The following is a 12239-nucleotide window of genomic DNA, read 5'->3' on the forward strand; positions in this document are numbered from 1 at the left end:
GCAGCTGCTGGGTGACCTTGGGCTAGTCACTCTTCTCTGAATTCTCTCAGCCTCACTCAACTCACAGAGTGTTTGTTGTGGGGGAGGAAGGGAAAGGAGAATGTTAGCCGCTTTGAGACTCCTTTGGGTAGTGATAAAGCGGGATATCAAATCCAAACTCTTCTTCTCTTGGAAGTGCGCCTGCAGTGAGCAATTTCCCCCCCTGCTGTGCAAGTCACCTCTAAGTGATACTTCTGCAGCTTGAGCATCATTTGTTGGATCCATAGTGGACAGTATTCAAGGGATTGTGGAAGAAAGCTGTGAGAGAATTGTGATCTGTTTCCACAGTCGCTGGGCATTAATATATATCCAGTAAATCTTTCACAGGAAAACAATATACTAAGTAGCTCTTTCTCAATCTGTGCATATTGAGTTTCAGCACCTACTGGTTGCCAAACATCATGCTCTTCATTAGTTGTACTTAGTTGCAGGGACGTGGGTTAAACCACAAAGCCTAGGACTTGCCGATCAGAAGGTCGGCGGTTTGAATCCCTGCGACGGGGTGAGCTCCCGTTGCTCGGTCCCTGCTCCTGCCAACCTAACAGTTTGAAAGCATGTCAAAGTGCAAGTAGATAAATAGGTACCGCTCCAGTGGGAAGGTAAACGGCGTTTCCGTGCGCTGCTCTGCTTTGCCAGAAGCGGCTTAGTCATGCTGGCCACATGACCCAGAAGCTGTATGCCGGCTCCCTCAGCCAATAAAGCGAGATGAGCGCCGCAACCCCAGAGTCGGCCACGACTGGACCTAATGGCCAGGGGTCCCTTTACCTTTACCTAGAGCTGTTGATCATGCTCTTCCTTAATTGCACTCCAAATGATAATGGCCTCCACAAAGATAGCCACCCCAGTGATGTGCTCATAGAGAATATGTATGGTTTTATGATAGACTTTGGGTGCAAATCCAAATGACAATAATAAAAATCTATACTGCCCATAATTATGAGCTGTTAACTTCAGTTGCCAGGATCCTGAAAAGGCACCCAGTTTGCATTTTTAAAAAAGTGCATTTGCAAACTGCATCATTATCTCCTCTCTAGTTGGCAGTTCAAAGAGTTCTCTTACGATTGCCTTGTTGAGATCTCTTGAATCTCAGCAAATGCACATGTGGCCATTATGCTTTTCCCACAAGTCTCAACCAGCCAATTGGTTCATTTATTTTCTTAATTACTTCCAAGTTCTCTTACCCTGTGAACTGCCCTGAGCTCTATGGATGAAGGGCGGTATACAAATTTTAACAACAACAACAACAACCATCTCAGTTTGTAGTTTTGTCTTGAAGAGCAAATAGCACTTTCCTGCATGGCTGGGCAACTGGAGCGCAATGCCTTATTAATCTGGGTGGAGTGTTCACCTGGCAAGCAGCCTAACCAACAAACAAGTCCTGGTATTCAGCTATAAGAATCTCATACCCTTGCTCAGTATGGTCCTGTAATGCAAATACGTGTTTTTCCACATTTAATCTTCCACAGGCTGCTGGACCTAGGATGGGTATCACTTTCTTCAGTACAATAAGGAACAAGTTGTATGTGGCATTTTTGTACTTGCAATGCATCTCGCCAGTATTGGAATATGTGTTGCACAATAACCAGTAACTTTGATATTTGCTGGTCTCAGTTTTGATAGACCTTTTGATAGATGTTTAGAGCCTCCTCTCCCACCACATGAAGGATATGGTCTCAACCATTTTGCTGCTGCCAGGTGCAGTTCAAACCTTTGTCCAGACTTTTTCCAGTTATGTCCAATAGCCCTTGAAACTTGTAGGCTGGAGCAAGGCTACAATATTCCCATGTTTGCAAAGACCTGACAGTATCTATGAATGCTTTATTACTGGGCATGGCTGCTGCAGCTTCTTATCTTCTATTTGTAGCTCTGCAACCAGAAACTGGCTGCCGGTTAATGCAACCCTTATTCTCCACCTTCTGACACCATGGAATGTTCATGGGTCCAATAACAGGCACCAAGAATGAGGAATAGGTTTATAAAGAGAGCTTTATTCAGAGGAGCCTCAAAGACCTTCTGCAAGAATGGAAGCTAACTGCCTAAGGAACTGGCCCGGTCATGTTGATGCAAGGGAAGTCCCCAAATTTCCAACTCCTTAACACTAAGGGAGTGTCAGTAAGTTACGAACACTATCATTACAGTTGTTCTCCAACTTGTGGAGGGCAGTGGAAAAGGAGAGGGAGTAGACCCCAGGTGGTCATTAACGAAGGCTCCATTCATGTGTTGTATTTCTGCATTTCCTGAATATGAGAATGTAGTTCCCACACGTGCTTGCTTGTAGGCGGAATATAAGGAGCGGCACCTAGTGGCAAATATTTCTTTGTCTCCAGACTTTCAAATACAGTAGTACCTCAGGTTACATACGCTTCAGGTTACATACGCTTCAGGTTACAGACTCCGCTAACCCAGAAATAGTGCTTCAGGTTAAGAACTTTGCTTCAGGATGAGAACAGAAATCGTGCTCCGGTGGCGCAACAGCAGCAGGAGGCCCCATTAGCTAAAGTGGTGCTTCAGGTTAAGAACAGTTTCAGGTTAAGTACGGACCTCCGGAATGAATTAAGTACTTAACCTGAGGTACCACTGTATACAGGAAGCTCCGCACAGGGCAAACTGGCTGTTTGACCATGCACACTTTTACTAGCTGCCAAGTTTGGAGGTGCATTGTACTATCACACAGACCTGAGCATTAAATCATCTACAGTGGTACCTCAGGGTACAGACGCTTCAGGTTACATGTGCTTCAGGTTACAGCCTCCGCTAACCCAGAAATAGTACTTTAGGTTAAGAACTTTGCTTCAAGATGAGAACAGAAATCATGCTCCGGCAGCGCGGCGGCAGCAGGAGGCCCCATTAGCTAAAGTGGTGCTTCAGGTTAAGTACAGTTTCAGGTTAAGTACAGACCTCCGGAACGAATTAAGTACTTAACCCGAGGTACCACTGTATATGATTATGATAGTGTTTGTGATTATGATTACGATTATGATGTGTATGTCGTCCTTCATCTGAAGGTCACTGGGTGGTTCACAACATAAATATACAAAACGAGAACACAAAATACATAATAAAACCAAAACTAAAACAAACCAATATCCTTCTCTCTCCTCCCCCCCCCCCGCATTTGAAAAGGCCATTGAATGTTAACTACCCAAAGGCCTGCTTATAGAGAAATGCTTTCAACCCACTGAAAGGAATGGACACATGTAACTTAAGTTCAGCTATCTATTTAACAAGATTTGTACCATGCTTGATTGTTGAAACCACTAAGCATATTTTACATTAAGCATAAAATACACTTGGAAATTATGTCCATTAAACTTTAATTAGTTTAATGTTAAGTAAATGTCCAGTGCGCTTCCAACGCCATAAATCTTATCTCAGCAGAGAATTTCGTGCAGCGGTTTAAGAAGGCAGGAGAGTCAGTACCTTTCAATGAAGAATCCTGGAGCAAGCACTTTGGAACTCAGGAAAAAACTTTATTTACAAAAGAAAACCCTGGCGATAAAGCACACATGCTTTTATCTCCGGCATAAAGAAAACTTTACTCTAAACCTAACTCATATCAGCCCACCGGCCACAAACTGAGTGAACTGACTATTTATACAAACTAACTCACATTCCTGGATGCTTAATGACTTCCAGCTGCTCAGTGATTAGAGCGACTTGTTACCTCTTAACCCTTTAGTACCAACACCCCCTCTCGCTCGTAACACTGAGCTGTACCAACCTTAATTCAAATTTAAACCTGAACAGAAATATTTATGAGATTGCGGACTCAAAGCTTTTGTAAAACCGTCTGCGAGATTTTCTTTGCTTGGACAATACTTTAGTTCAATTAAACCTTGTTTTACACTTCGGCATACATTTTGATAACGGATATCCAAGTGTTTTGTGAGTGCCTTGAATTGACCTGATTTAGCTAGTTTAATACAAGGTTGATTGTCTTCCCACACTCTGATAGGTAGGGAACATTCTCCAAACAATTCTTGTACCAGTTACTTATAAAATTCCAGTTCTCTACATACATCTGATAATGCATTGAACTCAGATTCAGTTGAACTTAAAGCTATAAGTGATTGCTTTCTTGATCTCCAACCAATTAGTGCATTTCCAAATTTTATCGCCATTCCTGACACTGATTTTCTATCTGGTCCAGCATCTGCCCAACTGCTGTCGGCCCAACATTCAAGTTGTGTGCTGCCCTCTGCTGATAGTTTTAAGCAAAACCTTTTGGTAGTTTGGAGATACCTTAAAACTCTTTTTACTCCTTGCCAAGCATGCATTGATGGTTTTTCAGCTTGTCTACACAGCATGTTGACAGCATATGTTATATCGGGCTGAGTCCACTGTGCAATGTGGAGTAGACTGCCTATCGCTGACTGGTAAACCCCGGGATTACTGAACTCTGCCTGTTGCTCGGCTTGAGCATCCTTTGTGTAACTTAACTCCATTGGGGTTTTAACACCAGCACAGTCGTCCATTTTAAACCTTTCCAGCAACTGCTGGATCTTAGCTTCTTGGCTGAGCCAATAGTTCCCATTTTCATCTTGCTGAATTTTAACTCCTAGATAAACAGATACAGTGCCTAGTGATTTTATCTGAAACTTTTCTCCAAGCTTTGTGGCAAAATGTTGTGCAAGTTTATCGTTCTTTCCACTGTATAATAAATCGTCAACAAATATCAAAACTGCTTCTTGTTCACATCCAGAGTCTTTTAGATAAAGACACGCATCTGCTGCGCTCTTTCTGAACCCCATGCTCTCTAGAGCATCGTTTAAGCAGGAATTCCAATTACGGGCGGACTGTTTCAACCCATAAATGGATTTGTGTAGGCGCCAGACCTGGTTTGGCTTGTCTCCTTCAAAACCTGGTGGTGGTGTCATGTAGACTTCCTCCTGTAAGTCTGCATTTAAATAAGCCACATTGACATCAAAATGAAACAGCTTATTTCCCTTCTTAGCTGAAGAGGCTAAAAGCATTCTTAATGACTCTGGTCTTGAAGTAGGGGCATAGATTTGAGAATAGTGAACACCTTTGCGCTGCGAAAATCCTTTTGCAACTAGTCGGGCTTTATATTGCAACTCCTCAGTAGTTGTGGGCTTTAAACGATATACCCATCGACAACCTACAGCTTGTTGCCCTTTTGGAAGCTCTGTACTTGTAAACACACCAAGAGACTTCATTGAAGCCATCACCTTTTCCATTGCTTCCTGCCACTTTACGGCTTCTGAGCTTGGAAGCTGTTGTACCTCTATATAGCTATCTAGCTCACACTGTGCCATATTTACGTATACACTTGTCACCTTAAACCGCTCTGGTGGTTTGCCCTTTGTGGCACGTTTTGATCTGCGCAATTGTTCCTCTTGTGCCCCCTCTGACCGTTGGCTGTCAGAATCTGTTTCAGACTTTATATCTGGGTGCGCCCCTAGGGATAAAGACCTCTGTTTAGATACCTCCCTTGGGCTTGGTGTTGCAGGTGACCTGCTTCGCTTTTGCTGTCTGCTAGGCCTACTGACTGGCGATGTTGGAACACTCCTAGATTCTGGCTTTCCTACCTTAGGAGAAGAACCTTGTGCCTGGTCAGAATCTGCATCTGAACCATGTGCACCATCCCCTTCTGGCTCACCACCCTCTGGACTTTCATTCTCAGCATAAATGCCTAAATCATCTCTCAAAATGTCAGGGTTAGCATGTAAGTGAGTCCATCCGGATTGCTCACAAAATTCAGCGCTCCTACTGATGACCACTCTTGTAGTATCCCCATCTGGGTTCACGAACCTCCAAGATTTGGCGTGTGGTTCGTACCCACAAAAGATGAGTTTCCTAGCCCTTGGACTTCCCTTTTTCCTTAACGCTTTTGGGATAAGTACATAGGCTTGAGATCCAAACACCCGAAAGTAATTAACTTTGGGCTTCTTCCCGTATAAAGCAAAATATGGCGTAGTATCAATTACCGAATTATATACTCGGTTCAGAATATGAGTAGCCGTCTGCCAGGCTTCCGCCCAGTAACTTTGAGGGAGTTTAGAATCAAACAACATAGAGTTTGCCAACTCTTGCAGAACCCTGTTTTTACATTCGGCTACGCCTCCTTCTTGGGGGGAATAAGGTGTAGACAGACGATGCTTAATTCCCTTTTTCTTAAAGAAATTCTGCAACACAGACCCGGTAAATTCTGACCCTCTGTCTGAAAAGCAAGTACTCTAGTACCGAATTCAAGTTCTACTGCATGAACCCATTTTTTAACTGTTTCTGCAGTATCTGCTTTTGTTTTGAGAGGAAAAAACCATGTGACTTTTGCTTTGTCATCCGAGAGACACAGTGAATACCTCGAACCTCCCATGCTAGCAACAGGCATTGGGCCACATAGGTCCATATGCACAAGTTGGAATACTTTGTCAGATTTCCTATCTGAACTGGGATAGCTGCATCTATGAACCTTCGCCCTTTTGCATGCAGTACAATCTAAATACTTAGTACATTTGTTCATTTTGCACCCTTCTGATAATTCAGGTTGCCTTTTAACATACTGAAAATTAATATGTCCCAAACAGCGGTGCCATAAATGAACACAAGAATTATGGGTAGGCGAGTTCACACAACCAGCATGAACCTGTTCAACTTCATCTGGACTTGTCTCAAAATAATATAACCCATTTCTGCATTCCACCTGCAAAAGAGATACGTTATTCTTTGAAATAGTGCAAATCCCATTTTCAAACACAGTTTTAAACCCATCTCTATCAAGTTCTGACACAGACAAAATACACCCCTTCATTCCCTTTAGCACATAGGCATCAATTTCTGTATGCAAATAATTCAAGAACACTGTGCCTACGGTCTCTAAGGAACGTTTAGTTGAATCTGCCATTGTCACAACTTTAAGGGTTTGCAAATGTCTGCAATTCTGCAAACGGACACTAGATGGCGCCACCAGGTGGTGAGATGCACCACTGTCGATCAACCAGCATAGATTGCTGCCTTGGCCACGCCCTTGCATCAACGCCATTGCTGAAGCCATGTGCTGTGTGCTGTGGGAGTAGCCACGACCTCCTCCTCTTCTTCGACGTCCCCTGGAACTCCTTGTCTGGTAACTAGGGGTAACGGCCTTGGTGCTGTCTTGACCAGGTTCACGTGTGCAGTTCCTGATTAAATGGGAAGAGGAACCACAGCGAAAACAGTGTCTAGCTGCAAAAGCATTTACTGTGTTCTCAAACTCAGCATCCCCACTCTTAGGCACAGCACAACTCCCCTTTGAAGACAAACCTCTTTCTCTTTGCCTTTTATCCTGTTCATCTGCAAGCCAAGAAGAAATGTATTCAAGGGTTAATTCAGCTGAAGGCATAGCCTCCAAAGTCAAAGCCAGAGTCTCATAGCTTTTATCAAGAGAAGACAACAATATGTATGACTGCTGCTCCATAGAGAAAGGAATGCCCAGCTGTCTTAGTTGATTAAAGGCAGACACCATTTTGGCAATATGTTCTTTCACACACGCTCCCGGTTGGAGACGTAAATCAAACAAACATCTTGTAGCATGGATCTTGGCCCCCGCAGTGTTTCTGGAATTTAGCCGCTGCAGAACCGTCCAGACCTCATGCGTGTTCTTTAACTCAGAAACATAAGGCATTTGCTCTGGTCCCACTGCCAAAACTAATAGACCTTGGGCTTTCCTGTCGCGTTTCTGTGAAGCTGCTGCTGCTGCTTTGTCTTCTGCAGACGTGTCTGCAGCTGCCTGCAAAGGCGGTGCTTCAGTACAACTCCACAACTCTTTTGCTTGCAACCAAACCCTTACTCTTGCCTTCCAATCTTGCCAATTTTTCCCATTGAGTCGCGTAAACGGGACAGCAAAACTTTCCTGGGACTCTGCCATCCTCCCTGGGGCTTAGGAACGATACTCACACACCTGTAGACCGTCTCCCAGCTGCTGAGGTGGCTCCTTGAGGAATAAGACGTCTTCCAGCGAGTACAAACTGCGCAGTGCCTGTTTAAAACTTTTTCTAGGCACGTTGCAGGACTCAAGCTGCTTTGAAGGCTTTCGTTGTCGGCAACCGCTTCTGCCTTCGCTCCAGTCCTTTCATAAATCACTCTGAACTGCACTCCTTATCTCCTTCTTGACGTACAAACACCCATAACCTGTCCATTAAACTTTAATTAGTTTAATGTTAAGTAAACGTCCAGTGTGCTTCCAACGCCATAAATCTTATCAACTCACACAGTCTTTATTACAACGAGGATACACATCACGGACTCTTGCTGCAGCTCAAGATAGAGCGGAAGTGAAAAACAGGAAATACCTGCTTACTTTAAAAACCTCGGATAAACCCAGAGAAGATCGTATCTGCACATCACTGCAATTTACACCACATACTTCTAGCATTAAGAAACTCATATATAAACATTGGCATTTGTTATCCAACATCCCAGGATGCCAAAAACCACTTATAATTGGTCTAAAAAGAACAAAATCACTGAGGAATTATTTGGTGAAATCGGACCAACTTCCATACCCGGAAGTATCAACTAAAGGCCACTACAAATGTGGTAGTTGCAATGTATGCAAATACGCACTACAAGTAAAGGAGTTTACCAACATACAGACCGGCTTCAAGTTTCAGATTGAACATTTTAGTAATTGTAACACGAAGAATAGCGTGTATGCATGGATGTGCCCATGCCACAAGATATATATAGGCAAAAGCACCAGACCAATTAAACTACGCACAAATGAACATCGATCACGGATCCGTAACAGAGTGCTAGAAGCCCCAATGGTGGAACATTATATACAGCAAAAACATACGGAGGATGATTTTGTTTTCTTCATTATCTGGAAACCTAAAGTAGATTTATATACCAGGAGAAATATTGATAGACTATTGTTACAACAGGAAGCACGATATATTCATTTGTTTGAAACGATGTTCCCCAAGGGCTTGAATGAACATCAAGACTACAATTCTTTCCTTTAAAAACCACTATAGATAACCTTGGACTTTAAATCCCTTCTCTGTTTACACCTTTAAGAAGGGAGGGTCTATCCTCCTCCTCCTCCACAGACACACATATAAGACAATTATCTCACCCCCTAATGGAAAACGCACAGAGAAACGCAAGAAAACTTGGAAGCATTCCATTATCTAAGGTGAGAAAACACCCATTTGATGTCCGTTTTTCACAAACAATTTGACTGGAAATAATAACTCTTGTAAATCCTTATCTCTAGACTCATGTCAAAAAAGAAACATAAAAGAATTAAATGATACAGACTTCCAACAGATTTATAGTCCTCAAAAAACCGAGGTATGGAACCAAATATCATGATATGTGTTAATACACTTTAGAATGTATATACTTTATTATATTTATGATCTATGGTATTGAAGAATCTGATTTATTTTGACATATTATTTGATATTACCAGCTGAAGAAGGCGTTTACTCCGAAACAGGGCCCTGTCCTGGTCACCACTACTGAGTCGTACATCTGATTCACACTCCGGATACTCCTTTTCGGCCCTATTTGATTCTTTATTCTTTATTCTGATTCTATATAATATGGACTCCTTTTGACTGCCATTGAGACTTGTATAAAATAATTGTTGTGTACTGGTATTTTATGTACCTTTATACTATATCACTGCATATTTGAAACTACATTATTTCTGTACTTAAACGTTTTACCTTAAAACTATCGTACTTACACGTTGTGTTTAAATTTACTGTCAGGGAACTGCCATCGGAGAAGCAGGAGGTGAAAGGGCTCACAGAGGCTGAGAGAGACTTATCAGCTGAGGAGGGAACCAGCAGGGGGAGAGGAGGAGTTCCAAGGGAAAGTGAGTCGGAGGGAGGGCTCAGAGACACTTCCAGCGAAAATAGTGGGGAGGTTTCAGGACCTCCCATAGGGACACCCACTCCTCGCCGGAAACTGTCACGCCGAGAGTCCAGAAGACGCGTTTCCGTTAAGGAACTTTTATGCTGGAAGAAGTTCCGTAAACGCCCACTGTCCGATTCTACGAGTGACTGATGGAGCCATGCTTAAGGAGCTCCGTCACAGACAGAGGTTTGTGGACTTAGCCAAACTCTGAGGGACTAGGACTTTATGCACAAGCAGCTCATCATCCCACCACATTTACTATTAGCTTCAAACTGTTATTCTTAGCAGAATATACACGTTTTTCTTTTCAACTCTCGAGTAGGAATTATTCCTTATATTGAAACTTGTGGCCTGAGCTCTTGGTATATTCTTTTTAGTATAAATTTTATCTCAGCAGAGAATTTCGTGCAGCGGTTTAAGAAGGCAGGAGAGTCAGTACCTTTCAATGAAGAATCCTGGAGCAAGCACTTTGGAACTCAGGAAAAAAACTTTATTTACAAAAGAAAAAACCCTGGCGATAAAGCACACATGCTTTTTATCTCCGGCATAAAGAAAACTTTACTCTAAACCTAACTCATATCAGCCCACCGGCCACAAACTGAGTGACTATTTATACAAACTAACTCACATTCCTGGATGCTTAATGACTTCCAGCTGCTCAGTGATTAGAGCGACTTGTTACCTCTTAACCCTTTAGTACCAACAAATGTTCATGGGTCCAATAACAGGCACCAAGAATGAGGAATAGGTTTATAAAGAGAGCTTTATTCAGAGGAGCCTCAAAGACCTTCTGCAAGAATGGAAGCTAACTGCCTAAGGAACTGGCCCGGTCATGTTGATGCAAGGGAAGTCCCCAAATTTCCAAGTCCTTAACACTAAGGGAGTGTCAATAAGCTACAAACACTATCATTACAGTTGTTCTCCAACTTGTGGAGGGCAGTGGAAAAGGAGAGGGAGTAGACCCCAGGTGGTCATTAACGCAGGCTCCATTCATGTGTTGTATTTCTGCATTTCCTGAATATGAGAATGTAGTTCCCACACGTGCTTGCTTGTAGGCGGAATATAAGGAGCGGCACCTAGTGGCAAATATTTCTTTGTCTCCAGACTTTCAAATACAGTAGTACCTCAGGTTACATACGCTTCAGGTTACATACGCTTCAGGTTACAGACTCCGCTAACCCAGAAATAGTGCTTCAGGTTAAGAACTTTGCTTCAGGATGAGAACAGAAATCGTGCTCCGGTGGCGCAACAGCAGCAGGAGGCCCCATTAGCTAAAGTGGTGCTTCAGGTTAAGAACAGTTTCAGGTTAAGTACGGACCTCCGGAATGAATTAAGTACTTAACCCGAGGTACCACTGTATACAGGAAGCTCCGCACAGGGCAAACTGGCTGTTTGACCATGCACACTTTTACTAGCTGCCAAGTTTGGAGGTGCATTGTACTATCACACAGACCTGAGCATTAAATCATCTACAGTGGTACCTCGGGGTACAGACGCTTCAGGTTACATATGTGTCAGAGGCTCAGGAGCAGAAGAGCAGGGGAGAGAACAAATAGAGAGCGGAGGAGAGGAATCAGAGGGGAGCGTAGGGGAATATGACAGTGACCCGAGAGATTCCATGAGCTTCTCCAGCGAATCAGAAGATTCCCAGAAGGGGGCGCCTATGGTAAGGGCGAGGGGGGTCCCAGGGGGGACGCTCCATAAACAAGGGACCAGAGGGGACTCCCAAGGGAGCAGCAGAGGATCAGGACCAGTTCCCCCACCAGAGCACAGTGGGGGGGAAGAGTCACATGAGTCAGGACCAGCTTCTCCTCCAGTGGGGAGAGAAGATGAGTCAGAGGTAACCACGCCCCCATCGGGAAGTAGGGAAACGGAGGGAAGGCCAGGTCCAGCTAGCCTCCCTGAAAGAGGGAGCAGTGACACAAGTGTAACGAAAGTGGGAGGCTGCGCGCGCGCGCCAAGTTCAAATGTGGAGGAGCGCGGGACAGCAGAAAACCCGGATTGGGAGCCAGGTCCTAAAGCCCGAAGGAGGGAGGGGGAAGAGTCAGGGGACTCAGCGTCAGAGGAGTCTAGGAGAGCTGAGACTCCGACTAGCAGGAGGGCCCAGAGAAGGAAGGAACAGAGGAAGAGGTGGAGTAAGGCTAGAATCTTAAACTGGTGTCAGGGGGGAGGAGATTCAGATGGGACTTCGACGGTCTAAGGTATAGACGTAGCGTTGCACGCTGCGCGTCTGGAAATGAAACTGAACTTCAATAAAGACTTTTTTACTTGAGGAAGAAGCAGCGTTGGTCTTGTGTGAGCTGGGACCTTGGGCAGCGCTGACAATATGCTTC

Source organism: Podarcis raffonei, chromosome 8 (assembly GCF_027172205.1).
Source record: "Podarcis raffonei isolate rPodRaf1 chromosome 8, rPodRaf1.pri, whole genome shotgun sequence".
Classification (NCBI taxonomy): Eukaryota; Metazoa; Chordata; class Lepidosauria; order Squamata; family Lacertidae; genus Podarcis; species Podarcis raffonei.